This window comes from Lampetra fluviatilis, chromosome 8 (genome assembly GCF_964198595.1).
Source record: "Lampetra fluviatilis chromosome 8, kcLamFluv1.1, whole genome shotgun sequence".
NCBI classification, from domain to species: Eukaryota; Metazoa; Chordata; class Hyperoartia; order Petromyzontiformes; family Petromyzontidae; genus Lampetra; species Lampetra fluviatilis.
In genome coordinates this window covers 11,830,917-11,846,463 of record NC_136282.1, presented here as the reverse complement: position 1 = coordinate 11,846,463, position 15,547 = coordinate 11,830,917, and the positions used below count along the sequence as shown (strand labels likewise).

Here is a 15,547-nt window from a genome sequence, read left to right as displayed (position 1 = left end):
ATAAAAGAAAAACATATACGACTGCGTCCCTTCGGAATTGTTTTGTTTATAACAAAAAATAAAAAGTTTAGCCTGCCAGTCTTGCCCAGATGTGGGCCCTCTTCGCACCTGTGAGTTCGCTGCACGCACGCGGCCGTGCCACGCTCAAGCACGAAACTACAGGACATCTGCGAAAAAGAGCTTTATTGATCATCGGATTCTTCAAGCGTAAATGCACATTCTGATTCTGAAGAAATACTGCTGCTCAGAAAAATTGCACCATCACCAATCGTAATTTGTGGTTTGGGACCCCAGGCAGTGCGATGAATATAATTTGCATTGTGAGATTGTGGTCTGTGTTTTATATGTAAGGCGCTTGGAAAAGCAGTGGTATTTAAGCGCGTAATTAATTAATTCTAATATTATTATTCTTGAATCACCTAATAACTTACCAAGACAATTCTTACCCGCATCCTAAAGACTTGTTTGAAAGAGGGGACTGCAACTGAGCGTCCGTCATCGGGTGGGAAAGGCTTTTCTACCTACGTGACTTTACCGAAAGAACCAAAGAGTATGGATTTCTGCAGTCACGAAAGCTTCAAATCAAGATGACACGGACAAAGCTCAGCACGCATAAGTGGGGATGCGACACTCAGCACCGACACTGCCATCTCCTGGCCACAAATCGCAGCGCCAACGCCACAGCATCTGGCAAGCCCCTGAGTGATGGTCACCTGCCCACGTATTAAGCAGGCTCAACGCTGCTTAGCTTCTAAGATATATCGAGACCGTTGGGCTCTTTATGGAACGCTTCGTAAAGGAGTCTCAATGCAAACATAGCTCGTGACACTCGTCCAGTTTGACGCTGAGCGCCTCCTAAAATTCCTAACTGTTCACTTTTATGATAATAGTTTGTTTACCCTTTTATCTGGCAACAAAACTGACACTTTTTTTTTACAAGACGTCATGTTTGCATTGACCACAATACCTGCGGTCGGAATGCAAACAAAAAAAACACAACTCTGATAATGATATGCACTGTCCTTGAAATTGATTGGTCCACACCCGAGACAGCTTTTCTTAGAGCCTAGTGAAGCAGCCCCGACCCGTGGCCCGAACTCACTCGCTGACCTCCCAGCTCCGTGTCGCAGAGGATCTGGGCCCCTCAAAGAAGACAGGGAGATAGACAAGGGCTGGAAACGGAGAAACGCGCAGGTGGCAGGGCGAATCATGGGGGTAGATCGCTTTGCATTGAGGCGGTCAGTCCCTACTGTGCTGGCCAGTGGTACCCAACACCACTGGGCAGACAAAGGCGGCAGTGCGTGGGGGTCAACTACCCACCCCCTCGTGTGCCGTGCCGGCCTTCCTAGATGCTCGCTAACAGCACTTGCTCCAACGGTCTGCTGAAGGCTACACGCTGATATCTTTCTTCTTCTTGGTTCTTTCGGTAAAGTCACGTAGAACGGGAAATAATAAAATAATAAAAATAAACATAATAAAATAATTATCACGACGTTTCGGCCACAACGCAAGCAGCCGTCCTCAGGTGGAGAACAGGTCTGTCGAGAAGACAGAGCGTCTATTTAAGCTGGGATGGAGGGGGGAAGAGCGCCTCCGTTTCCATGAGATCTTGTGTGTGTCCTTGGCGTGCGTGCGTGCGTGCCAAACGCTGCGGGTCGAGGAGGAATTTCGTGCAACTGCCACCTGCAGGCATGTTGTTGTGTATAACCGTCCCGTGCAAAACGTATGCGTTGAATTCAAGGGGGATATCGGGTGCCGGAAGCTCATCAGATCGCTCAAGCTAATCAGGCTTCAGCTTGAATAACGATTGGATGGTTGATCACCGTGCACAGCTTCGGGACTACGTGGTGGGCAGCAGAGGGCAGTGCAGCAAAAGCGAGTGTTGTACTGCACTTCTGTGTTCCCGTGTTCATTTCCCCCGACTTTACCAACATGCACTGACCAACGAGGTGAAGTATGGTCAAATAATCCCCATGACGACCCGTACGGTCTTGGCGATGCACTCAGTGGATTGACGAAGGCTGGCCGAAGGCGCACCCTCTGAATTTTTCATCATCATGTTCATCATCAACATGAGTCACGATCAATCCACCGCTGAATCAATGCCTCCCGAAGCCGTCGCCATGTCTCACAAATCCTTGCGATGTTAATAATCCACGTTGCGTATGCACACGGAGGAGTTGATTCCATCGCTCCATCTCCTCGGCGAACGTGCGCGCTCCATTTCAAGGCTACCAACTCCGTCACGATTCCTGACCATGGGCCATCATCCCTCTCGATTGGCGCGGTCAATCGAGGGATGTGGTGGTGGGACTGGGTTAGCTTCCGTCACGACATAGTAAACGCATACAAATTGCTTTTATGGGGCACGTTTATCAAATGCACATCTGTTGTGCCAAGGTCATTGACGGTGATGATGATGTTAATAACGACGACAACTATGTGTATTATGTTGTTGATATAAATTAAGTTGATTATGTTAATGATCATTATGTTAAATATGATGGTAATTATTTGAATGTTGATGATGATAACTATGTTGATGGTGTTAATGTTGATGATAATTTTAATAGTGATAGTCGTGATTACTTAATTATGGTGATCCGGATGATGGTGCCGATGATATTACAATATTACTGCTTTTGGATACTGTATGTGTTACATCACTGAACGCTTGCATAATGCAGTATACTGTATTGTAATGGAAATTATGCGAATACAATTAAGCTGCACCCTGATATAAAAAAAAAATCTATAAATATTTATACATTTTAGAGACTCTACATTTATACGGGATACGAATCCGAATTGTTGTCGTAGAATGCATTTAGAAAATAGACAGTAACCCAACATTGTATAAATTACGTGAGGTGGTCATGATATGGCAGTAAGACATTGGTTTAATTTAAACTACAACCTTCCCCAACACGTATACCTCCTCGTATGCGTGGTGGGGTTTTCTCCGGGTTCCACAGCTCTCTTCCTCTCTCTCAACATCTCACACGCGGTGTGGCTCTCTAAGCGAGGCTGTAATCCGGCACTGTGGAGGCAGCGAGGGTTGGCGGATCACACAATGGTGTTGTGAAACTCCTTTCCCGTGGGGGTCGAGGTGTCATAACTCTGGCTTGACAAGAGAAGGCAACGCAGCAAAATGTGGAATAATATTATCTGTGCTTTTTCTATGGGCCAGAGCGTTGACCAGCCGTTTTCCTCCCACAAGTAAATATTCAGTAATTGGCAAAAAAAGATTCTTAATATGTAGAGGACCGCAGAGCTTGGGAAATTGTTGCTATCGCCGGCTCACCGCCTCGCCGCTGCCTTCCCGTTCGTCTGCGTTTCCCTCATTGCGCCTCTGAGTGGTCCGAATTATTATCACGAGTCAAACAATCCCCAGTGACAGGGCCCTCTTGAAAAGTATTCATATACGTACAGTGAAAATGGTCCACAAATACACGAGGGGCATGATTATCAACACGGCCTTACGCTGAGCGAGATGCGAACCTTGCGTGACACACTCTCCTCCAGTATTGCACCACAAAATGGGCTTGTGCAGCACACGGTGGCTAAAAGTTAATGATGACCCGTGGGTCGAGGCTAACCACGGAGTGGCAGCCACGGGGCTGAGAAACGCGGCCCCCGAATCTGCGTCCGCTGCCGAGACGGAGCGATTTAAATCATCTCGTGTGGATCGTCACATCACAGGACCGTGCGAGATGGTTGACGGCTTTGAAGAGGCCTTCATCGAGCAGTGGATACACCACGGCTGCTCGCTGAGGACGACGGTGGCGATGCGTGCGCACGTAACGCGCGCGACGAACTCTCTGCGCGCCTCCTGTTTGTGTGTTTAAGCGTCAGCCACCACCGGTAGGGCTGCCCGTGTCACGGTGCCCAGGAGCTGTCGCCACGGCAACTGCGGCATCACCAGGGCGACGGCGCATGGAGCCCATAATGAGGCTGCACCAGGAAAGCTTTGAAATCCCAATAGAGGAACCGCGTCTCTCCCGTCTCAGGGTGGCCAAAAATTACCGCCTCCTCCCCTCCGTTGCATTGCCTCTCTCACTCTCCTCGTGCTCTCTCCATCTCTCTCTCACGATCTCACGAGCTGCCTCGCTCGCTCTCACGCTCATTCCTATGTTTCTCTCGTTCTCTCTTTCTCTTCCTATCTTTCTCACTCCCTCTCACGTTCGCCCTTACGCTCACTCTCTCGCGCTCTCTCCCTCCGTTCCATTTCAGTCCTCACTCCTCACGCACTCACCTCACTCTGACGCTCTCCCTCCCTGCCAATCTCTCTCTCTCTCTCACGCTCTCTCTCTCTCACGCTCTCTCTCTCACGCTCATTTCTCACGCTCATTTCTCACGCTCATCTCTCACGCTCTCTCTCTCTCATCTCTCACGCTCATCTCTCACACTCATTTCTCACACTCACTCTCTCACGCTCACGCTCATTTCTCACGCTCTCTCTCTCTCACGCTCATCTCTCACGCTCATTTCTCACGCTCATCTCTCACACTCACTCTCTCACGCTCATTTCTCACGCTCATCTCTCACGCTCTCTCTCTCTCACACTCACTCTCTCACACTCACTCTCTCACGCTCATTTCTCACGCTCATCTCTCACGCTCTCTCTCTCTCACGCTCATCTCTCACGCTCATCTCTCACGCTCTCCCGTGTTCTCGCAGTTTGGTGGCCAATTCGCCGTCGCCCATTGTCCCACTTCAAGTCACCGTAACCGCCAGACGGTGCAGTATTTACCATGTGCACGTCTCCAATGCATTTCACACGAAAGAAACCACGCGTATGCATCTAAAGGCCCCCCGTATAGTCTTAATAGACTGTTTGGGGCAAGTGCTGTTAGCGAGCACCTATGAAGACCAGTACGGCACACGAGGGGGTGGGTGGCCAACACCACGCCCGGCCGCCTTTGTCTCCCTAGTGGCGATGTGTACGTACCGCAACAGGTACTCATTTGAGACTGAGTCGACCTAGGGGATACCCAGAACCGGTGCAGATAATCGTCACTTGGTGTTGGCCGTGAGCTCGAATAGAACTCGGGACGCCGGGTTCGTAGCGTAGCGCACTAACCGCTACACCACCGCTCCCCACATACACGAACAGAAACTAAGCTTGCCCGTATAGCCTCATCAGGCTGTCGGGGCAAGAGCTGTTAGCGGGCACCTATGAAGCCTGGCACGGCGCACGAGATGGTGGTGTGGCCGAAAAAACACTTCCAACGTCCCGATGTTGACACATCGCACCAGATACCACTCATCATGACGCGCCGTGGGTGGAAATCGACACCTTTGTTCGTAGCGCAATACGCTAACAACTCTGCATATATATAAACACACACACGCATGGGAAACAACACGCATACACGCGTACAATCACATGCACGAATATAATCCGAGTTTACTTTCACGGAGGTCATTGGGGCAAGTGCTGTTAGCGAGCAGGAACCATTCACCACTCATAGCCGTGGCCGGGAATGGAACCCAGGAGGCCGGGAGTCGTAACGGAGCACGCTGACCGCTACCCTAACACACCCACACACACCGCAATAAGGGCCGTCCATAAATGACGTCACGCGATTTTGGACGATTTTTGCCCCCCCCCCCCCTCGTAACACGGCGTCACAAAAAGTCAGACCCCCCTCAAATATGACGTCACAAAGCTCTGCCCCCCCCCCCCCCCCCCCAAAAAAACATATTTCCATTTTTAAAATAAAACATGCTTCAAATCCCTTTCAACCATTGTCATTGTAGTGCGTGTTTAATGTTACGCTGCACTCTGATGTTGTAGGAGTGTTATTATAACAATTAGTGTTGTTATAACAATTACATATTTATTTAAAGTCGCGCATTTTGATGTGACGTCACATTTCTCAACCCCCCCTCGCCCCCTCGTCACACATCGCCACAAATGTTTGACACCCCCCCCCCAGGTGCGTGACGTCATTTATGGACGGCCCCATAGGCACACACAGAGAATTGACGTTGGCTGTTGGAGCCAACTCTCTTCCGAGGCAAGCAGCGACCGCGCGTCCCTTGAAGACAACGTTACGCTCCCGCTGTCGCCCATCAGCTGTTCCAATTAGGTCACCGCCCGGACGCACGGTGACCCCGGCGACACGATCATTGCCTCCTCTGCAGCGAGCGCAAAGTGCTTCGGAATAAGCGGCGCGGCTGCGTGAACCGCGCGCGTGCGCAGCTCGCTGCAGGAGCATCATCTCGATTTAAAGCTTTGTCATAATGACGGATATTGTCATTTCTTTTGGTAAAATGTTCAAACATTGAGCAGAACAAAGCAATCGTAGAACATGTGGGTGAAATGTAGATAATCTACTACTCTAGTTTTTCCTTCTTGGTTCTTTCGGTAAAGTTACGTAACAGGTGCTGTATTTTGTGCTGTGCTTTTCCATCAGTTTTACCTCATTTCATTCATTAAATATGTTGGAGTCGGATGTTATCTCATTCAGACGCTGTCTCCCCGACAGACCTGGTCTTCACCTGAGGACGGCTGCTTGCGTTGTGGCCGAAACGTCGTGAGAATTATTTGATTATGTTTTTTTTATTTTTTTATTTTTTTATTTTATTGTTTCCCTTCTACGTGACTTTACCGAAAGAACCAAGAAGAGGAGCATCATCATCACCGCCACCACCACCATTAGGTAGCATCAGCCATTACCTAGCCACTGGTGGATATGTAATGACAGTGCGGAGCGATGGCGGGACAGTGTGGCTCCCCGGTAATGTGGTTATTGATGGACGAGCTGATGAGGATCGGGCGAGGATCAATCGCAGCGTGAGCGGAGGCTTGGGGCTTGCTTGGTGTCGTCGCCTGGGATCGAGTCGTGCCTCCGTCGTCTGCAAGTTGTCTTGAGGCTGGAAGCTGTGCCGTCTCAGAACAGAGTGGTGTCAATACCCCCAAGCGTACGGAGTCACTCGCGGCTACCTGTTGAGTTGTCGTTGAACCTCATTCTCAATGAATATACATTTTGATGTGACGTCACATTTCTCAAACCCCCCCCCCCCCCCTCGTTACACATCGTCACAAATGTCTGACCCCCACCCCCTACGTGCGTGACGTCATTTATGGACGGCCCCTAACGGTCAGCGGCGAGCGACACCTGCAAAGGTGTTAACCACCAACCCCACCAACCCATGGTGTCCCCCCCCCCCAACCAAGCAGCATGGTGAAGTACCACCATGATATTCTTAGATTCCTTGCAGTCACGAAAGCTTCAAATCTAGAATTACCACCATGATCCTTACGGTGTGTGGAGGCGTTCACTTCAACGGTGGATTGCTAAAAGGCTGGTTCATTGTCATTAATTCTAGATTTGAAGCTTTCGTGACTGCAAGGATTCATACTCTTAGTTTTTTTTTCGGTAAAGTCACGTAGGTAAAAAAATGAAATTAAAATTAATAAAAGTAATAATAGAAATAAAATAATAATAAAATACTAATAACGAACACGTGTGCTTTATCCACACACACACACACAAATCTATATATACACAATGGCATGGTAGCATTCGCCGACAGCGCGAGGCTCCGTACGCGCGTGCGATCCGCATGATTGATACAGATGAGCGTAGCGCGCGTCTGTAATCAGCGGTTCTGCAATTAACACAATGGATCGCAATTACCGCTGAAGTGGTCATAAAAATACCCTGAGACTAATTGGACCAATTGCCTGGGAGGAGGCGAGTTTGAGCGAGCGTGTTGACCTCCACCGCTGTCTGCGACATTTGTTTCGCAGTGAAACTTTAAATTATTTCTCGGTGAACAGATTGCAGAGCAGACGATTGGCCTCGTGAACAATTGACACCCGGAACGAACCCGATGTGGTCACATTTCGGGAGCTAGGGTAAGGTTGAGCTCGGACGACATCTGGGATGGCCGACCGACGCCGCCACCGTGAACATGTATGTTGAACTTCTTTCGCACCGTACAGCTGTTGTAGGCGGCTTTGCGGGTGGGGGGGGGGCAACGTTGTATTTCGTAGCAGGAAGGAGGCAGTGCGGCAAACGCTATTGTTGTACAGGTACAGTGCTTCTATGTACCGGATGCTATACTGCGCTCCCCGCCTTCACCAACCCGCAATGACCAAGCATCACCTTATAGTCAAATACTGTAATACCCCACGAGGTGTGGAATTCGTGAGGGGGGGGGGCTCTCATCCAGCAGTGGATTGACGAAAGGGCTGTGCTTGCGCACTGGGCGTTATTCCAACGAGCTGATTTTACGTTCGAATACGATTTCTCTCCCGTCTGCAACGAACTTAATCCGTGAGATTTCAAACGTAGCGCGTCTCTACGGGCTCCAGCTAACTGTAATTTGGGGGAAATTAGGTCACCCTGGGGATTTATTTTCAGCCGGAGCTGCCCGGAGCTGCCCGGGGCTCAGCTCTGGAAAGTATCCCCCCCCTACCTCGCCACCCTCCTGCACTGTCGAGTGGAGGAAGGCGTCCGCACAGCGTACTGCAACAATAATTCGAAAGATATTTCATTTTTCATTAGAATAATCTGACAGGTGTGTGTATATATATACACTGTACGGCGTATATCTCGCATGCAGCCGGGTGGATCTGCCAATTGTTGCTCTCTATGTCTCACCACAGACATTGCGAATATTCATCATCATCACAAGAAGCCATGGCCAGTCAACTGTTGGATGGTCTCACTCAGCCGTTGCAATCCGTCGCGATCGTGCGATGTTAATAATCCACCTAGCACCTGTAAATGAGCTTACTGGTGAAACAAATAATTATAATAATACAAATGTAAGGGTGCGATTTACGAACTGGCCGATAATGTCATCCATAATACAAGTTTTTTGGGGTTAGAAGAGCTCACAAGTGATGCCTTTACATCTACTCATCTTCTTGGTTCTTTCGGTAAAGTCACGTAGAAGGGAAGTAATAAAATAATAAAAATAAAAACATAATAAAACAATTCTCACGACGTTTCGGCCACAACGCAAGCAGCCATCCTCAGGCGAAGAATGAAACACCCCAAGCTTGGAGCGTATATTTAAGCTGGGTTAGAGGGGGGGGAGGTGGGAAGAAGAGCGCCTAAACAAAATAATTTGCATATCAAGAGGAATTCCAGCATATGGAAAATGCGTAGGAGGTGGGCGGGGGGGGGTTCCAAATCAATACTATGCCCGTGCATTATGCAGGATTAGCAGCATCAAAGGGGGGGGGGGGGAAGTGGGGGAGCATTAACAAAGGAAAGGAATGTTAATAGTATGTAGCTGTAGTTACTAAACAACCACGTAAAAAACTACAGTATAAACTGCATGACAAACTAAAGTATAAACTACATAGCATCATCAGTAAAACTTACTATACTCTACAATAAGCTGAGTTACTAACAGTAAGTAATACATGAAAAATTCTACGTTGTAAAAAATTATATAATATGCTTCCATCTAAACTTTATTCTCTTACATCACACGCGTCTATACCGTACTATATACTTCCATAGGCAAAACCAACATTAAATTACATACTGTATTGCTATAAACCACCCTATACCTTATACATTTTTAATATAACACTATGTATTATTCTACCCACCCTAATGTGTATCAAAATGGTTTATTACGTCCTTCCAGTGATTGCTAAGCCAGAATCCATCTTCTCGGTTAAAATTGTCTCTGTGTTTGTAAATGTGGATCGCCTCATGTACGAATCTCTCATGATAGCCAGATGGCTTGCAGAGAACCTCTGTCTTGGAGAAGTCAATGTCATGTGAGCCCACTGAGTTGTAACAGTGATCTGCCACGGCTGAGGTGTTTGTCCTACAGTGTTTCAGGTCAGCTTTATGTTCACGGATGCGGTCCGAGACATGTCGTTTGGTTTCCCCAATGTAACTGCTACCACAGAGGCAACTTAGTTTGTAGACACCAGGGTACTGTATGTCTGGAACCACATCTTTTACAGACGGTACCAGATCACGGATTTTATGTACTGTGTTGAATCGGACCTGGATCTTGTGTTTAATCAGGATTTTGGAGATCTTTTTTGTGACCCCAGCAATGTAGGGTAAGGTAAGGGTCTTGAGACCATCACCTTTGTAGTTTTTTACGTGGTTGTTTAGTAACTACAGCTACATACTATTAACATTCCTTTCCTTTGTTAATGCTCCCCCACTTCCCCCCCCCCCCTTTGATGCTGCTAATCCTGCATAATGCACGGGCATAGTATTGATTTGGAACCCCCCCCGCCCACCTCCTACGCATTTTCCATATGCTGAATTCCTCTTGATATGCAAATTATTTTGTTTAGGCGCTCTTCTTCCCACCTCCCCCCCCTCTAACCCAGCTTAAATATACGCTCCAAGCTTGGGGTGTTTCATTCTTCGCCTGAGGATGGCTGCTTGCGTTGTGGCCGAAACGTCGTGAGAATTGTTTTATTATGTTTTATTTTTATTATTTTATTACTTCCCTTCTACGTGACTTTACCGAAAGAACCAAGAAGATGAATCCCTGCAGTCACGAAAGCTTTAAATCGAAATCTACTCATCTATTTAAGGAACGAAACACGAGGATGTATCCACAAATCTGGCTGTCGCCTGATGAAGCTAGTTGTAATTACTGGCGAAACGTCGTACTCAGATTGTAAATGTTGTAGCTTTGCTCTCCAACACACGGGTGTGCTGTACTTGTAACACATTGGCACGTTCTGCTTACGTGAACAAACCTTACTAAATTGGCTGTGCCGGGTGGTGGCGGGTTTAACGACACATTTATATTCATAATCAACGTTTTTGGGTTTAGATCGCGTCACAGCACGATAGCTGTGACGGTTCCACCTGAAGACGGAAGCTTGTGTTGCCTCCGAAACGTCTTGCTTTTTATTTTATTTTTATTTTACTTTTATTAATTTTTATTTTTTACCTACGTGGCTTTACCGAAAAAACCTAAGAATTTGAATCCTTGCAGTCACGAAAGCTTCAAATCTAAAAAAAATGTGTGTCGTACACCACTCTCCACCCGACTGTGTGTGTTTTGTACAGCGCCTTGTGATCTCCAGGTGAAAGGTGTTTTAGAAGTGTAAATTATTATACAGTTGCCACGTGAACAAACGTACCAATGTATTACCACTTCAACACAGCGTTATGTTGAATAGCAATCCATAATTATGAATCGTAATATTGTTCGCAAAGCCTACGTGTTATATAATATGTATGTATACTTCGTAAAAGAAGCAATGACATTGTAATAACCTTCCAACGCTTCGTTTTGCATGCATAGCATGATTTTTTCCCCGTGAGAGCATAGCAAGAGTCACACGAGGCATGCAGCTGATGAGACGTTCACCCCAGCTGCGTGATTTCTGAGTTCATGCGGGCTTAATAGTTGATCCCCAGTGAGCATTTTACGCATCCTAACAGTACATCAGATGTATCTCATGTGCGTGTTTGTGTGTCCGTCCCAGTGTGAAATGGACATTAATAGGTGGTGATCACCAACAGAATTTCCTCCAACAGGCTATATACGGGGATCTTTGTCTTTGTCACGGTGTGTGGATGGGTCTCGTAGTGGTTAGCGCGCTGCGCTACAAACCCAGTGAACCACGAGTTCGATTCCTGACCATGGCTAACATCATTAGCGAGTGAAAACAAACCCGGTCCTGGGCCTCCATTAGAACGACTCATTTCTTTAAAACTGCCTTTTGTTTTTCAGTTTGTTCTCCATCCCCCGCACCCCCGTTAGTACGTGTGGCTATGTACGGTGCGAAAGAAGTTCAACATACGCGCATACGACTCAGCCTTAAATCAATAACCTGGTGCGGATTTTGTAAAACATCAGCATCAAGTAAACATCAAAGTCGGTCAGGCGTGGTCTAACCAACACCACTGCCCTCGTGTACCGTTCTTACCCGAATAGGTCCACTCTCTAAGGACACTTGCCACAACAGCATGTTGAGGGCTACATGGAGATCTGTCTCGTCGCCAGTGGGTGTTGACCCGTACTGAAGTGAACGAACATTTAGGTTTTTTTTTCGCCCTACGATGTCGTTCTCAGTTGAATCGCCCCGTGGGTTTCTCGTGAAAGATGTGTCTGAGAGTCGTGAAATATTGCAGGTGAAATTAAATGTCAAAACCTTCACCATTTGGCTGATGTTGCATTTACACTACAGCATGCACACGCCTTTGGCCAAGCACGGGCTACTTTTCGTGGAATTTTCATGGAAATGTAAGTTCCGTGTTTCTTGAAATTTCCGCCAAAGCAAATAGTGTTGGCGACGTGACTATTAACTAAAAAAAAACACACAATCGAGGTCTGAGCGAACACCCCGGGGCCGGCTCAGCTGGTCTGGGAACGCCTGGGAATTCCCCAGGAAGAGCTCGAGTCCGTGTATAGCAGTGTAGTGTATAGTGTAGTGTATAGTAGTCAATAGTAATGTATTGTGTAATAGTGTATAGTAATGGCGAGCTAGAGTCTGTCGCCAGGGAAAAAGGAGGTCTGGACCGCCACTACTAAACACGCTGCAGCCGCGACCCTCACCAGGACAAGCGGACTGAGAAACGAACGAATAATCGAGGTCTCCGGCAATTCCACTCCTCGCCCAGGAAAAGTGCAACGTTGACCCAACGTTGCGTGCGGACTGGGTTAATGACTGCCCTATGTGCATCGTTACCTTCACGCGTTCTGTACGTATAATAGTGTGTCCTCGAAACACCGTGCTAATTCAGGGTGCCAATTTCCAGCTTGTAATGTTATTTGGCTGCTTGACGTTTTCGCCATTGGGCTGAGCCCAGTAACTGTGGCAAAAAATAAAAATGCACGGATTTATTTGAACGTTATATCAATGTATTGTAAATGCATCGTGTCACATCAATATCAAATGAAGGTTACATACAACAAAAAACCCCACAACGAAATCCGTACGGTGCAAAATAAGTTCAGCACACGTACACCAAATATCACGAGCCAAAAATGAAAATAATAATCCAATGCTGCGGTAGTGTTTCCGTAGAATAACCGAGCTAAAACTGGGGGCCTTGCCTGGCACGAGACGCTTAATGTGGCTGCGTTGCGGATAAAAGCAAATGTCTTTATTGCTTTGCGCTCTGTTCAGTTTGACGTTCGGAATTGTGACATTCTATCATTGAAAAATAGAGACGTGAGTGTAGGGATCCCAGCAACCCTCTCTCCCGACATACATCCGCCCACGTTACTTTGAGGACACACTGTACTCGTGATGAATTCAAACTGGTTGACGCGTGTCAGGCCAGCAGGTACCGCTGCATTCCTCGAGGCCACTTAAAGCCATCAACCCCTGCAGGGGTTTGCAGCGATTGTTCTGGTTTGGTGGTGGGGTTTGTGACCATGAAGCCCAGAGACGAGTCTACGCAGCAGAGGGTTTTTTTTTTATTCTCGTCCGCGTGACAGACACACAAGGCTACTCGCTCTTCGCACTGCTCACACTTTGAAGTATCCTGCTGTTCGTCGCCCCCCCCACACCTCCCACCAAAAGTTCTTTAGAGACTTTTCTCAATTCAAGAAATGTTATTAACTCGCATCAATTACACTTTCGATTTAAAGCTGTCGTGACTGCAGGGATTCATCATCTTGGTTCTTTCGGTAAAGTCGCGTAGAAGGGAAATAATAAAATAATAAAAATAAAACACATTTTATTATTTCCCTTCTACGTGACTTTACCGAAAGAACCAAGAAGATCAATTGCACTCTTCGATAGCGCCGTTGGTTGCTGGCCGCTTGGCGGCTTTGTGCTGAGCATTCCGCGATTTAAATAGAACTAAAAAACAAATACTCAATCTAGATTAAAAAAAAATACTCCCAACACACACACAAACACACACGCAAGCGCGGAGGCGTATCCGTGAGTGCGATCATCACGGCGGAAAACCGCGAGCACTCGACGACGCCAACGCGAACTGCAGCGATGGTGGCGCTCTGCGTTGAAGACCCGCGACAGAACCTCTCAGCCGGGTGCCATGATCGGGCCTCGCCGCCCCCCCTCGCTGGCGCTTCTCCTCGGCGTGAACGTCGGCTTCTGCCTGACCTACATCTTCCTGCTGGCTCCCACGAGCCTCGACGTGGCCGTGACACCCCGTGAGTCGGCGCGACACGACACTCTGCGGGAGCTCCGCGCGCGCGTCCGCGTCCTCTGCTGGGTCGTGACATGCCCCCAAAACGTCGAGAACAGAGCGCGACATCAGCGCGACACTTGGACACGCGCCTGCGACCGCGTGCTCTTCCTGAGCTCCGTCGATGACGCGGAGTTCCCCGCCGTGGGTCTCGGCACCGAGGAAGGGCGTCAGCACCTCTACTGGAAGACAACCAAGGCCATCCTCTATCTCCGCGAGCATCACGTCGACGACGCCGACTGGTTCTTGAAGGCGGACGACGACACGTACGTGCTGGTGGACAACCTCCGCCTCTTGCTGAGCGCTCATTCGGCCCGAAGACCCGTCTACTTTGGCCGTCGCTTCAAGGACCGGCACAACAGGAGCTTCATGAGCGGTGGCGCCGGGTACGTGCTCAGCAGGGCCGCTCTCGTTCTGGCTGCCGACGGCTTCGGGTCGGGTCGGTGCGGGCAGGTTAGCCTGGCCGAGGATGTGGCCGTCGGGGTCTGCTTGGAGAAGGTCGGCGTGGCTTTCGGCGACTCGAGGGACTCCGTCGGCCGCGAGACCTTCCACCCGTTTGTGCCCGAAAAGCTCCTGGTGCGTGACTTCATCTCCAACAGCTCTTGGTACTGGAGGTACAGCTACCACCGGGCCGTGAGAGGTCCCCAGTGCTGCTCGGACTACCCCGTGTCCTTCCACTACGTGAGGCCGAGCTACATGCACGTTCTCGAGTACCTGGTGCATCGACTTCGGCCGTACGGCTACGCGTATCGATACACGGCGGAGATGCCCGCCGATCCTGAAGACGTTTGACTGGACTCGAAATCGAGGTCAAAAGCCACGACGCTCAGTTCTGCAACGGCCCAGAGGACCATTTTTTGTTTGTTTTGCTGACCAACAGAGCACGTTGAACAAATGGTTCGTGAAAACGTAGCACGGAGGAGGAGGACGAGGCGACACGTTGTTTTTATTACACGCTTTTTTATTCTTTTTACACGCTTTCTTTTAACTCACTCTGTCTGTTGTTGTATCCTCAAATCTTGTAACTCAATTTTAACCCACTTCCCAATGTGGTATCGACTGCAAACTTGGTATACTTACGTCATACTGATGACAATGCTATATTCTATCATTAAAAAAAATAACATTATTTTTATATGTTATGTTTCGGCTTGGCTCTAATTGTCCACGCTCAACTGATGTTGGCTGTATGTCAAGCTTCGGGGCCACTTCATGGAGTAGTGGAGTTCTGTCATTACTAGTACGGTACATTTCATTAAAGCGTGTTTTTAAAAGTTTTTCAAATATTACTTATTTGAAACACATTCGAACGATGTCGAAGTTAGAAGGATCTGTGGCTATGGTGGGGGCAATGTTGAGTAGCAAATCGAGGTGACAGGGGGGGGGGCATTCAATAGTATATGGGGGGGGCACCTCATGTG

At 48.2% G+C, this 15,547-nt stretch overlaps 1 protein-coding gene and 1 pseudogene across 1 annotated transcript in view; one reads left to right on the top strand and one right to left on the bottom strand.

The window, feature by feature from the left end:
- LOC144933884 (rab-like protein 2A) overlaps nucleotides 1-15,547 on the bottom strand; it is a 75,834-nt gene that overhangs the window by 51,343 nt on the left and 8,944 nt on the right. The window lies entirely within an intron of this gene.
- Nucleotides 13,974-14,937, top strand: LOC144933986 (glycoprotein-N-acetylgalactosamine 3-beta-galactosyltransferase 1 pseudogene; annotated as a pseudogene).